A 15932-nucleotide genomic window follows, 5' to 3' on the forward strand; every position below is an offset into this window, starting at 1 on the left:
GTTTTATATTTTCTGTTTCCATTACGCAAGCGCGACCGTAATCTCTCACAAGAGAGGCAATTTTATTAGCTTTTCTCACGCACATGATTGCCATACTGTGATAACTAATAAGTTTTCCCTAACTTACGAGGAAAAAAATAGGTCTACGGTTTCTAAATATATGACAGCGAACCTGTAAAAAATACTCGTACAACTACCTAACGGTTACTTATATTATATCAGCTGCAAATCATTTCTCAGTACGGACTCATTAGTACCAAACCGGCAAACATAAAAGTATAATCAACAGCAATACTATCAAAAATAACAAAAATTGTACCCTATCACAATTTATTTTACATTCTTCTTCTTTTCTTTCGACCAGACGATCCTAATAGGATCATATTATGGGCCTCCACAGAGTAGAGGTTTGTATTAACAGATTTTGTTTGTTACGAGAAATGGATGTCACCCACTTGCTCAACCTATTAGGTCCATACCCTGACAGACACAAATTGAAAAACAATATCTGTACTTGCCAGACCCAGGATTCGAACCTGGGACCCACAGCGTTATAGTCCAACGCTTAAGCCGCGCGGCCACCGTAGGTGTGTTGTTATATTCACTCAATTTACAATGCAGTTATTGCCAAAATAACCTGCCATACTGATATTTGTATGAATGGGTGGAATTGTTTAATTCATTACTGCATCGTGTGATGACAAAATACCTAACACGAAATTTGTTCGACTTGTACACAAATTAAGCCATTCACATTATATAGACCAGGGGTGGGCAGAAATGAGGTCAGTGAGAACTGCATTCTGGATGTTCACATATCGTATACATAGAGCCACACCATAGTCACATTTAGAAAGGAAAACTCGCGAAAATATAAGTATAACGGGGATAGAAAATACCTATATTTTTATCAAGAGATATTGGGAGCCGCACTTAACCCAACGAAGAGTGAGAAGAGGCAGATAACGATTTGTTGTCAATAATTTTGATTAATAGAATTGATAATGAAAATGATGAATAATAAACCTTGTTACACTACTTCTTTTTTGAATTATTTAACATTTGCATATATCTAATATATAAAAATTAATATTTGTGTGTTTGTTTGTTCGTATTTAATGCGCAGCCATACCGTTCATCCGATTGCGATAAAACTTTGTCAACTTATTGCTTGCACTTGCGCGAAAAGTATAGGCTATACTAATATGTAAAAATGAATGTCTGTCTGTCTGTCTGTCTGTCCCGTATGCGTTCCTATACCATTCATCCGATTGCGATGAAATTTTGGTAAGTGATTGCATGCACACCCATGAAGGTTTCTGAATTAGAAAAATCATCATCTTCTTCTTCATTCTATTTTCTGTTATTCGTATGGTTCCTATACCATTCATCCGATTGCAATGAAATTTTGGTAAGTGGTTATATGCACACCCATGAAGGTTTCTGAATGAAAAAAATCATCATTTTCTTCTTCTTCATCATTCTATCTTCTTTTATTCGTATGGTTCCTATACCAGTCATCCGATTGCGATGAAACCTTCGTCAGTTGTTGTGTTAACACCCGCAAAGGTTTCTGAATTAGTACAACCATCTTATTCTATTCAATCTTCTTCTATGTCTATGCGTTCCTATACCATTCATCCGATTGCAATGAAATTTTGATCAAGTGTTGTGCTCACGCCGCAAAGGTTTCTGAATTGACACAACTATTTTTTTTTTCTTCTATTCTATCTTCTTCTATTTGTATGCGTTCTTATACCATTGCGATTGCGATGAAATTTTGACCAGTTGTTGTGAGTACGCCCGCGAAGGGTTCTAAATTAGTACAACCATCTTCTTCTCCTTCTATTCGTATGCGTTCCTATACCATTCATCCGATTGCAATGAAAATTTGATCAAGTGTTGTGTTCACGCCCGCAAAGGTTTCTGAATTGATACAACCATTTTCTTCTTCTTTTTCTTCTATTCGTATGCGTTCTTAGACCATTCATCCAATTGCGATGAAATTTTGACCAGTTGTTGTGCGCAAGCCCGCGAAGGTTTCTGAATTAGTACAACCATCTTCTTCTTCTTCTATTCGTATGCGTTCCTATACCATTCATCCGATTGCAATGAAACTTTGGTGAGTTGTCGTGCGCACGCCTGCGAAGGTTTCTGAATTAGTACAACCATCATCTTCTTCTTCTATTCGAATGCGTACCTACACCATTCATCCGATTGCAATGAAACTTTGGTGAGTTGTCGTGCGCATGCCCACGAAGATTTCTGAATTATAAAATCATCTTCTTCTTCTATTCGTATGCGTTCCTATACCATTCATCCGATTGCAATGAAATTTTGATCAAGTGTTGTGCCCTTGCCCGCAAAGGTTTCTGAATTAGTACAATCATCTTTTTCTTCTTCTATTTGTATGCGTTCTTATGCCATTCATCCGGTTGTGATGACATTTTGACCAGTTGTTGTGCGCACGCCCGCGAAGGTTTTTGAATTAGTACAACTATCTTTTTCTTCTTCTATTTGTATGCGTTCTTATACCATTCATCCGATTGCGATGAAATTTTGACCAGTTGTTGTGCGCACGCCCGCAAAGGTTTCTAAATTAGTATTATATAAAATACAACGTGTATTGTTTGTTTGTTCAATGCAATTTTGATTTTTTTTTACTACATATTAATAACGTTAATAACGTTTGCATATTTTGGATTCGATTTTAATTTAGTGGTCTTATGTTTGACATTTACTCCTATTAGAATTATTTTCATATTGCCATATTGTATAACACAGATATTTTAATATCAAAAAAACAATTACCTCTTATTATTTTTTAAATATCTAAAATAAATATACCCACGAAGCGACACTGTGCGAAGCCGGGTACTTCAGCTAGTATATAATAAACAATACTTATTAAAACATTTTACCCGGAGCGGAGATGGAGCAAGTATTAGGTCCTGCAGCGGAGCAACTCAAAAAAGGGTCTACTCCAACCCTCTGGTATTTTCTACACTGGAGAAATAAACATTGTTACTAACGTCAATGACGTCCCGTGGGAGAAGGCAGGTTATGCGTTGCCTAGTGGCACCACATAACCAAGGGCGGCAAATGAAGGAACCAATACAAATATATTGTATTACATCTTTTAAGACCATTGCCGATTCTCGTTAGAAACTGCCAACATATTAGTTTAAAAATTATGGAAATATAAATAAATGTCAATTGTTAGGTATTTGTATTTTAATAGCCGATGGCGGTGTATCATACGGGCAAAATTTCAGAACGCCTAAATATAATCTATAATAAAATCTGTCATTGCCTCAGACCTCCACGTAGGTACTCAAAAATACTGCTGTTTGAAGAATACATTCCCTGCCGTACATGTAAATTGTAATCAAGTTCAGTAATAAAATACCTTGAATTTTCCCCACAGTGCGGGAAAAATAAGCGATATGACAACACCGAAACCGATTCTTCAAAGGAACAAAAATTAAACGTCACGTGTTTGGCACATTTCATTTCAAATCAGCACATGCTATCGGTGTATATAAAAAAATGTTTTGTATATTAACATTACTAATATTAGTCCTTGATATTTTGTCACATATATTAATGTGTGCTAAGGACCCGGCTAATCAAAACAAAAATTAAATTACAACATGTGGCATGCCCGGAATTTATAATGAGGGTTTTTCGCCGGGCACGTTTTCTCTGCAAAGGAAATCGCCAAGCGTGTCAAAGAATCTAAAATCGTTATACTGTGTACCTACTAAATAAATTGGTACCTACCTTGGAAATTATAACGTTAGGTAGAGAGCTATTTGCAGGGTCGCGTCAAGCCACGGAGACACGCAGGGTTGAGGGTTTTCAGAGAGGGGAAAATCATGGAAAATTTTAAATGGAAATTAGGTGGTAAATGCTGTGTGTTGGACGAATGTAAATGATTAGAAAGAAACACAATACCTACTAAGATAAACATAATAAAGTCAAAACCGAGGGGGTAACCTTTTCATGTTGGAAGCCCTCATTAACCCATAGACGTACGCTCCATAATAATCGGATAGCTGCATTGCCTCCACATCCTGAAGCGGACACCTTGGCCAGAATCTTTGGCAGGCCCCCCTACCTATCGCTAAGGTTAAAGTCAGCGTGACGCTTTTTTTTTCAAATAGTGTTCGAGGTAAAATTGAGAGTAGATATTTAGTGTATTATGGAGTTGTCAAGTATCGACACACAATGCTCAAAAATTGCATCGTTGGTAAAACAACATATTTTTTAATGTTAATATAATTAAAATAAAATTGCGACTTTTTTACTATTAGAAATTTGTGATGTGTGTTATCTCACGTATTTGGTCGATCCGCCATGCCGGGCCCCCAGGCTAGAATCCTATCAGCCCCCCCTTGTGGGGGCCATGTATAGCTGTATAAAACTCAATCCCTACCGTCTGAAATGATTATTTAGAATATTTTCGTCGCTAAGGTAGTTCACTATTATAATAGGGTGTTATAGGAATCCTAAATAAATAATATTTTTAGTCACAGATAAGAATTGCTTATTCACACTCATTAGGGCTAAGAAGCACGACGCTGCAAGTGTACCTCGTTCACTCTGATACTATAGTAGTATAGTAGCACAACCGAACCCTGAAATTGCGGAGAGCACAATTTATTCTACTGTGCATGGATTACATAGATTAATTTTAATTATTGTTACCGCTATTCATTCTGACTGCTCTTATATGAAGCTTATTGCAACGTTTTCTCTCGCTTGGCGCAGCGCTCGAAATGGAAAAGTTAGCGAACCGGAGCGCTCGACAATTTTTTTGAAGATATTAACATTACTCGTAATTATCAAATTACATATAAACTAATTAGAGTATTGTATAAAAATTAGTGTTCGATTTGTTTGGTATATTATGACCTATCTAGCTCAGACCGTCAAAATATTTTTCCACGAGGCGGAGCGATAATTTTACCGATTTCACGAACCGGAACAGCGCTCCGGTGCGCTCCGGTCCATTTCGAGCCCTGGCTTGGCGTCGTATTTTCTGTCAAAACTATCGAAGTTCACTTTGCACTTCGGCTCTAGGATGAAAATGATGAAATATATTCTAAAAATATTTTTTTTACTACTTACTTTTTATAATATAATACAAGTAAATATGATTTGATCTAATTGTATACTAGGTAATCAGACAAAGAGGCGTATCAGTACAGTAAAGAGTGCAAAAAAGTGCAAAGTTATAAAACGTATACTCCACCTACCTTTAATAATTTTGTGTTCCCTGTACCACCCGTACGAATAGTAAAAGTATGCGCTACATGTAAATTGTATGTAAAACATTTCACCGTGGCACAGTTCGCCGTGAGCTTTCTCTCGAAAAGATATGACCGTATAATATACGCAGGGCCGGCGCGTCCATATAGGCGAACTAGGCAACCGCCTAGGGCACAAGACATAAAGGGGCACATAAATGGAGAACTAAAATTAATTTCCATATTCATTTTAAATGTTACGTTTTATTTTATTTTGATGTTTTATCTGTTGTAATTATGTATCATAAGTAGTGATCGGATTCGGAATCTGGTGGCGTTCCATGGCCAACTTCAGGTATACAAACGATACAAATCCCGGGATTTTGTCACACAGCTGTGTATTGTTTAGTCTAATTACTTAAAAGCGTTTACAAGGCGGTTCTGGGCCTGAAACCCAGCCTCTCGCCACGAGATTCGGAAAACATTCCGATCGATAATCAAAATTTTTATTTTCTATCGACCATATTTGTTAAAACAACGACATTTCCAGGTAGGCGGTCTAAGCTAATCCAAGATAAAAAGAGACCGTATACGTTTTTTTCTCAACAATTTATGTGAATATAGTTCAACAAATATAATATAATTATTTCTCTGGGTCGACACGTCGTTGGAAAGTTTTATCTAACCGTATCCCAATGTTCACTCTCAAACCATTGAGCGAAACAAGGTGGGAGAGCCGAATTGAAGCTTTGAAGCCTTTAAGATACAATCTTGGTGATATATAAGATGCATTAATGAAGATATTTGATGACCCAATATTGAATAATTCATCTCGAAATTCTTCCTGAATTGAAGCAAAGGCCGTTGCTGATGTAATTCCCAATTTTAAATTTATGGTGTCGATTGTCGCATGGTGCAACATTCTTTTAGAAGTAAATATTACAAGAAAAGGATACTGATATATATTCTGGTTCAAATCAATTAGAGCTAACTAAAAAATATTTACTAAGATGCAGGAGTGATGAAAGTTATGAATAAGTTTTAATTGATGCTGCTGAGATTGCAAAGATGCTAGAAACAGAACCAAACTTTGACACAAAACATGTTCGAAGAAGAAGATAGAAACGGCACTTTCAATATGAAGCTGAAGACGAGGCACCCCAAGAACCTAAACAGCAATACAAAATAGGTTTCTACTATCCAGTTTTAGACATGGCATTGCAATCTATCGAAGAGAGGTTCAAACAATTGAAGCAACATAATATTTTATTTAGCTTCCTGTATGACATAAATATAATATAAACAAAAAGCCACCTGCAGATATACTAAACTTGTCGACTGCCAAAATTTAGAAAGTGCTTTGACTCATAATGCTAACAAAGATATTGATGCTAACGATCTATGCAGTGAGCTTCAAGCAGTAGCTCGAAGACTTGCCTATCTAAATCTTCTAAAAAAAATCTATGCCACCACCAGAAGTACTGCTCTTTGCAGTGGAACAAAATATTGAAGATTGTGTACCAAATGTTTTTGTAGCTCTAAGAATATTAATAACACTTCCTGTAACAGTGGCAAGTGGTCAACGTAGTTTCTCAAAATTAAAGCTTATTAAAACGTCTTGCGCTCAACGATGTCGCAAAACAGACTGGGAACAATAATTTCAATTGAGTATGACCAAACTACGACATTAGATTTGGAGTTGGTTAATTTTTTTGCAAAAAAGAAGGCGAGAAAATTTTTAATTCTGTGATCATGTATATTTGTTTGTTAAAATGTGCACTTTTGTTTATTATTTGGTTACAAATTCTTTTTTTATTTAAATTAAACTGTATATTTGAAACTGAAAAATAAAGAGTTTATAATTTTCTTATGATTTTTCTCTTATGTGTGTGTGCGTGCGTGTTTTATAGTAATTTAAGAGACTAAAATTATTATATTAGTAAGTGTCTATTATATGTTTAATGTTCCCTAAATGTTTTTTTTTTATTATTTCGAAAAAACGGAGACAATTTGTTAGAAAGGGGGCACGCAAATAAACGTTGCCTAGGGCACCAAATAACCTCGCGCCGGCGCTGAATATACGGTCTCCAATTTTGTCAGATTCAATATGAACATTAATTCAATTTTCATTGGTGTTTTTTGCAAAATTCATGGATTCAAGGATGAAAACCTAACCTAACCAACCTAACCTAATAAATAATCCAGTATATCGACTATTTTCAAAATTTTATTAGCTCGAATTCTTGTTTGTCCAGTACAAATCTTGCAATCGATTTTTAACTAACTTTCCGACTAGCTAGACATTTGAAACTTTTAAAATATATCAGAACACGATGCCAATGCATTCTTTTATTACTTTTAGCCATATTTAACCAGAATTGAATTCATTTTCAGTTAATTCTGTTTTGTATGGAAAGTTTTTTCATAAAAATCTGTAAAAAGTAAAAGACTATTATTGGTTGCTAAGTGGGTGGTCCTAGCAACTAAATTATTAATATATCCGTGCGTTACTTAGGAAATCAAAATGACATTTCAGTATTCTATATTTGTTTGTCTTTTTTTAACTGCTTCATATCAAGTACAAGTTATATTGAGCGTAATAATTCAATAGAAAATTTAAAAACGTTGTATATAAAAAACTCTTTTTACCTTGTAATTATGTTATACCTACAATCAGTTAAAGTACCTATCAAGAACGAACAAACTGCTTTTGGCGCGGCCCTGGTATTTATACCTTGTTTGCGATTAATTAAGTCAACTACTTCTGATCCAAATATACATTATGTATATCGATTCTTTCAATTTTCCATCATGTACCTATATTTAGGTATGTATTTAGCTAATCTCTAAGGGCCTATGAGGTTATCGCATTTGTAAAGTTTTCAATATTGATATCGACATCACGAAATTTTCAATTACTTACGCGAAAGTCGAAAAGGGTATTGATAAATTTATTTTTGGAAACCACTGCCTATTAATTTATTGTACCTACTGAAATAGAATACGATTTTTAATTACCTACATATTTCGAGTACTTGCCTGTCTTTATTAAATTACATAAACGTGAATCAGTGACGTCCCTAGACAAAATACCGCCCCATTTTTGTATAAGTACAGTATTTTTTTTCATCCGTGCACATGTCGTTTCTGGTCACCAAGGACGTCGAAGGCCATGGTGTGTAAAACTCCCACCTTCGCACCCGTTATGTATATGCAGCCACATCATACGCGGCCGGCTAACATAACCCTTACGTGTGCCAGATCAAAGGATTTAAGCCCTCATTTTGTCCCGAGCAGAGCCGCACGGGACTGGTGATGCAACCTTGTACCGAAGTGCGAATGCATGATGTTAATTTATATGGCAACTATCAGAGTGACTTTAATTTGAAGAGTCGCAAGGGGAGTCGAGAGTGTCCCGCTCCCCGTACGCACTAGCGAATTTAGTAAAGGCCGCAAAATTGGCCTCGGTTGCCACCAAGTCCGCGTGTTCTATTGGGCCCGAATGGGGTCGGACCCGGGCAAACAACTCCGTTCATTCGGGGCCCATAAGTGGACAGTCCTACAGGACGTGCTCTGCGTCCTGCTGGTCGTGTCCACATGAGCAACCCGACCCATGTCTTGCCAAACCAAACCCATGCAGTTTGGCCGCAAAGTTTCCATGGCCAGTCATGAATTGACTGGTCCAGTGGGTCGGCATCAGTCTCCTCGTCATGTGTCTCACCGAGACATCTGGAAAGTATAGAAAAGTCTGGCGGCCCTTAAGGGAGGCCACCCATCTTGCCTGCCATGCCGCATATGCGGTCTTGTAAACCAGCTCAGATACAGTCTTTCTGTAGCTCACGCCCTCCACTCTCGATGGCGGTGTCAGAGGGACACCGGCGAGAGTTGTATTGATCCTCCTCATAAGGAGAGTGATCGATCCTCTAATTTGAACGTGCAACGTCGAAGGCCAGTGAAAACAAACTAGACATCGCGTCCCTGACAAAAAAAATTGCAACCCTGTTAATCCGGTGGCTCTCGTGGTGCAGTGGGTAAGGCGCTGGCCTTCCGCCCGAGAGTTCTGGGTTCGACCCGGTGAGGACACAATATTTATGTGTTTTTCTCAAAGCCTGGGTGTTTGTGATTGTTCAAAATTACTAACAACCACCTTGTACGAAAAAGCAAGGACATGGTTATTAATAATTCTAAAAAAAAACCCTTGTTAAACCATTTATGTTAATTAACACATTTTGTTTCCAACCAGTGGCTGATTTTTTTAATGGAAAGATATTTTCGTTATTACTAAGTTTAGGTAACTATTTCTATAAGTACCGCCTTTCTAAGGAAGAAGGCAGTAACTTGCAAAATTTGTGAAATTGAGTTATGAATGCCATCCGTTAGGTAATTTTGAAAGCTATATATTCTGTTCACTTTAAAATCAGTATTATCACTAAAATATCGTTAAAATCCTTAGTGAAAAAATAGACATCCTCTAAAACAATACATTTTTTTTAGCAAAAAGGCAGTAATTGCACCTATTCATTGCAGTTGCTGCTTGTTTATTATTACTTTGTTTGTATTTTAACATCCTACTAATAAAAATTACCACCGTTTTTTTATTAATTCACAGTACTAAAGTTTGAGAAAAAACACATTATGTCATTTATCTCGAAAGTGTGTAAGAATCAGTTACTGCCTTCTTCCTTAGAAAGGCAGAAATATAAGTATACCAAATGATTTTCTCGATTTTGCGACCCCAAGCGACGCTCAATCTGCCTACTCCCACGGGACGTCACTGATGTGAGTATCAAATCTTGGAGCGAAAGGTATGACCGGCTAATCGAAAAACACAGATTATACAGTCAAAATGAAATTATCTAATTTAAAACTTGTGTGATTATAATTATTCTTGCATTTTACCTATAGCGTAGCAGGCCCAGTTGTAATAAATAGTAATAAACCCAGCAGGATACAAGCCCCCGTCCCCCGGAATTCATGCCCATGTGCTCTGACCACTAAAATTAATATTTTTTTTTTATATCTTACGAATAATTCACAAGATTACATGCATAATTTGAAAATACTTCTGACAAATATAATGTAACCACTAGAATTATTAGCAAGTGAGGGTGGGATACATTATAAGTTATAACAAAAATTTGGAATGTCCTGATACCTGTTACTAATTAAGGTAATTATAATACTTTGATTTAAAATACAAAAGCCGTTTACAAATAAGTAACGCAATTTAGAAAGCGCTTCAGAGAGTGTTGTTAAAACATTAGTTACCTTCGTCGTAATTAGATTGCACATTTGAACCTGCTGGGTGTCGTATTTCTTTCAAAAAAGATTTTTTCTAGTGGTTATTTATTTCTCAGAAGTGTTTTTAAATGATGTATGTTCAATAAAAGAATGTTACATTCGTAAATCTTGTGAAGTAAAAAAAATAGTTTATTGCACATGGGCGCGAATTCCGGGGAACGCAGGTTCAACCTGCTGGGTGTCATATTTTTTTCAAAAAAGATTTTTTCTAATGGTTATTTATTTCTCAGAAGTGTTTTTAAATGATGTATGTTCAATAAAAGAATATTACATTCGTAAATCTTGTAAGCTATTCGTTGAATGTAAAAAAATAGTTTATTGCACATGGGCGCGAATTCCGGGGAACGCAGGTTCAACCTGCTGGGTGTCATATTTTTTTCAAAAAAGATTTTTTCTAATGCTTATTTATTTCTCAGAAGTGTTTTTAAATGATGTATGTTCAATAAAAGAATGTTGCATTCGTAAATCTTGTGAATTATTCGTTGAATATAAAAAAAATAGTTAATTAATAATACTGATATGAACTGTATTTCTCTTTTTCAGGACATGTGACGCCTATAAGTACGAAATCTGCAAAAAAATTGAATTACGTACCTATAAAAACCTTCATTAACTGGAGTGTGTTGATGCTGGATTGTCGAGGGTGGAGGAAGTTTTTGAAGGAGGCCTGCCAGAGTTTGTAGTGGCAGAAGTAATGTTTAAAATCTTCAAAACGTTCATTAATGATCGCCACCTTTCACGAAGATGTTCTCCCAAACGAACAAAAATAACTGCCATAGTAGGTACCTAATAGTTATTGTAAAAACAATTAATAATCACAAGGACTTGAATTGCAGAATACTAATACAGGTGACTTTTGTTCATCGTGACGCCGGTAAGTGCGAATCCGTTATAACGCGATTGATTTATAATAATGTCTTTTTGTCTCTTACTTATTTTAACATGTGCCACGTGCCAGAAATCATCATGAGTGGAATCACGCACGTACAATCAGATTATTTGACAGTGAGTTATTGACAAATTTTTCATAAGTGCAGATGGTTCCAGAAAACAGAGCACCGATAAACAGAACTATGACATTTCAGGAAAAATATAACATTTAGTATTGAAATTGTCGTATTTTTATATTATGTTGTATAGATTTTTAATAACACAGGTTTACTATACGCCGTAAATCAAATCATATAATTTCTGCATTCCTAATCGCTGGAAAGTCTCAATTAAACGGGACTCAACTCAGTGTTGCCGGAAAGCTAGGTTAGTATATCTCATCTTAATCAAAATCAAGCAGATAAATTATTGAGGTTTCTACGCCGAATGACCAACATGCAGGAATAATTAATTATATATGTTAAATATTTATCTATATTTCTTTTATATACTTGAATACGTGTATTAATTAAGGCGATAAGTACCAAAAAAATAAAAACTGACATTTTTATAAAAAAATGTTCTACATACCAACGCCAATAACGTCAACTATGGTCTAAGTGCCTCAAGCAAGTCAAAAAAATACAGCAAAATCTTTAAATCTAAAATAAGTACCACGGCAGTGGTCAACGGCATTCAATATAAAATGGCTGACGACGGTGTGTTGACACTCGCAAGTTCTTAATTCCAAAAATTACGGAAGCTGCCGAGATTGCTTCACACTGTGAAAACACATTTTTCAAAAGGTCTGTTTCATGCAATTTTACTGCAATGACTCAGTATTTTGTAACCACAGGCAATACTACTTTTTGGTACTTAGAGCCTTAATTAATACACATATTCACTTATGTTTTATAAGTAATTAATAAATAGATTCAACAAAAATGAATGTTTTATTTTTTCACTGGCTGTTTGGAAGTTCACTGGAAGGTGTTTTCATATTTAAAATTTTTTTTGTTTTTTTAAATCCCCCATTGATTATCGCGACTGTCCAAAACTTCTACTACTTCTTACCGGAGGGTTGGAGTGGACCCTTTTTTGAGATGCTCTACTCCAGGTAAAAGGTTTTAATATGTATTATATGTACTTATACAAATGTTAAAACATTTAAAAAATAAGTAGTTTTGAAATAAGGTTTATTATTCGTGCTTTTTATTATTAATTCTCTATAACAAAACCGACACCAAATCGTCTTTCATTGTCTGCCTCTTGTGTCAAAAAAGTGAGGTTATTTATCACTCGGCAATGTTGCCGTATTTCAAATAATTCCAGTGTTGCAAAGTGTCAAATATAATATTTTCATTGGATTTTAGAACAAAAATTTAATAATAAAAAAAACAGCTGGAGCAGTGGAGCACTACAAATTTTCAACGCTCCGGGTAAAACCCCATTGCTCCACTGCTCCGAGCTCTGCTTCCTACTACTTTAAGTGTTATTCTATGATTGATTAAGATGTCACTTCACCATTTTTATACTCACAGGATGACGGGAACGAAAAGTAACAGAAGTAAAAATAAATGAAGATTTAATCAATAATCAATTATGTATGTATTTCTGAATAAGAGCAATTAAAACAATAAAGTGTTCAGCATCCAGTGGTGACCAAATAAGGAGTGTGCATGACAAAAATGAAAGAAAAATTTCAACAATAATAATTATGGTCATAATAATCAATTAATGAGAATAAGAACATTTAAATAACACTGAATAATGCCAGTAAAATTATTGCAAGAAAAGAATTATTTGTAGTTTTATACATGCAGGATAATTGATTATATAATATAATTATATAAAAAAATGAATATAACCATCACTGTCAAATCTCAATATGTCATCCGCAAACTGTTCAATACGATTAAATATTTTACAGAACACTATACCTACTCGATGGCCAAGTGGCTGGGTCAGGCAAATACACTCATTGGTTTTCAATTTGTGTTTGAAGACATAGTATGAACCTAATAGGCTGAGCAAGTGGTTAATATACATGAATACGTGTATTAATTAAGGCTCTAGGTACCAAAAAGTAGTATTGCCTTTAGTTGCAAAATACCGAGTCATTGCAGTAAAATTTCATGAAGCAGACCTTTTGAAAAATGTGATTTTACAGTGTGAAGCAATCACAGCAGCTTCTATAATTTTAGGTATTAAGAACTCGCAAGTGTCAACACACCATCGTCAGCCATTTTATATTAAATGCTGTTGACCACTGCAGTGCTACTTACACCATTATAAATAAAACACGCCAACGGACTTACAACGTCGACAGGTTTAAATATTTTGCTCTATTTTTTTGACTTGCTTGAGGCACTCAGATCATAGTTGAAGTTATTGGCGTTGGTATGTAGAACATTTTTCTATAAAAATGTCAGTTTTTATTTTTTTGGTACTTAGCGCCTTAATTAATACACGTATTCACATGTCTCGTAAAAAAAAACATCTGTCGATACAAAACCTCCAACCTGAGGCCTATCTGATCTTATTAGGATCGGACATGGTCTATAAAAAACTACTCGAGAAAATTTCTTTCGTGGTCATTTCGCCGTTGAAACTAGAAAATTGTGTAAATCCCAAAACACTACTTTACAGAAGAGACAAAAAACATTATGGTTTCGTATATAAATATAGGGTTATGGAACTAAACCATCCATGATTTAACAATGTTTCAATTTTTTTGGAATGACATCATTTGAAAGAGGGGCAGAAATTAACAACGGCCACTAGATTGCATTCAAAGTAATTTTCAATTAAAGCGGAGTTACACATTTTTCTAGTTTCAACGACGATTTGGAACCTTTTGTTTTATTATAATACCTATTCTCGTGATGCATATTTTAATGACATTTAATAATCAGGAAAAAAACATCTGTATTGTCTCAAACGATAGATGCATTTGAGTTTTCGATATGTACGTGTTTTGACCAAGCATGTCCGATCCTAAGATGATTATATGGATCGCCACAGAGCGGAGATTGCAATAACAGATTTTTGTTATTACGAAAAATGAATGTTAGCCACTTGCTCAACCTATTTTCGTCCAAACACATTGAATATGAATTTCCCACGAATTTACAGTCCGACATGTTAACTGCTCAGCCATCGTGGGCGTTTAATAGCAATATGGTATGCAGGCAACCCTAAAGGATCTTTTCAGGTACACTGCAAAAACCATTATTTCGCGTGACTCATTACGCATCTGTGAGTATCTTGACAAATCACGCCTGTCTCGAAAGTGCAGAGATGTTGGAATCTAAAAAATTAAACTTGGTCTATTTGGGCAACACAATTAGGTGTCCGGAAACTTGTACGTATGCAGTTCGCCGTATCACATTTCACGGTGAAATGTTGTATCGGAAATATATGGCCGTATATTAAAGACCATCCAACCTCCTTGGGTCATATAGTACTGACATAAAATTCATGCCTAAATAAAACACGGTTCTTGTCGGTTTACACTTTACAGGAAGCCAGCAGCAAACAAATTTTGAAAAAAGCCGATATACTGGATTATTTGTTAGGTTAGGTTTTTTTAGGAATTATGCCAAAATCAGCTATGAAAATTGAATTAACTCATTTAGTGCTGACACCGCGACTGGCCATTAGATATAATTAACATGATATTTAAATGTGGTGTTAATTAACAGGTCAGCAGTGATTGTGTTAATAATCATATTGAAACTAATAAAATTGGAGACCGTATAGTATACGGTCATCTCTTTCCGATAAGAAAGCTTACGGTGAACTGTGCCACGGTGAAATTTTGAGAAATGGATGTCAGCCACTTGCTCAACCTATTAGGTCCATACCCTGACACACACATAAATTGAAAAACAATATGTGTACTTGCCAAACCCAGGATTCGAACCTGGGACCCACGGCTTTATAGTCCAACGCTTAAGCCGCATAATTTACATGTAACCACACAATTATTCCGACCGTAACAATGCATAAGATTACAAATATCGCTGACGCATCATCATGGGTTGTAGACAGTAAATAATGCAGTGTAGAGAATTGTTTAGACATTATCTTTACAGAAGAAAGTTTTCTTTAACGTCTTTGGACATGTCCTTATTTAATTCTAAATAATAAAACAATATGTCCATACTTAAGAATTTAGCGGAAGTACTGATAAAAATTTTTGCATCACTAAGGCGTCAATTACATTGAGCTTCTTTACGAGCTGTTTATTGGCGAATTTAAAAGCGGGCGATTCAGCGACAGCGATTTGATGATTACACACAAAACTTTCCATTCGCTGAGAAGCCACAAGCCAGTGACTATTTTGACAGAACATAGTTCGTTTTTTTACCGGGAGGTTGCTACTGCGCTCTATTGCGCAGACGCAGTAGGCCCACACGCCGGCGTGTAGCGTGTAAAGCCGGCTTTCAACTTTTCTCGGTAGAGTGTTTACAACCTGCTTATTAGCTTGTTCGATGATTACACTGG

This window comes from Rhyacophila brunnea, unplaced genomic scaffold, assembly GCF_057557595.1.
Source record: "Rhyacophila brunnea isolate RB1 unplaced genomic scaffold, BYU_Rbru_1.0 scaffold_23, whole genome shotgun sequence".
Lineage (NCBI taxonomy): Eukaryota > Metazoa > Arthropoda > Insecta > Trichoptera > Rhyacophilidae > Rhyacophila > Rhyacophila brunnea.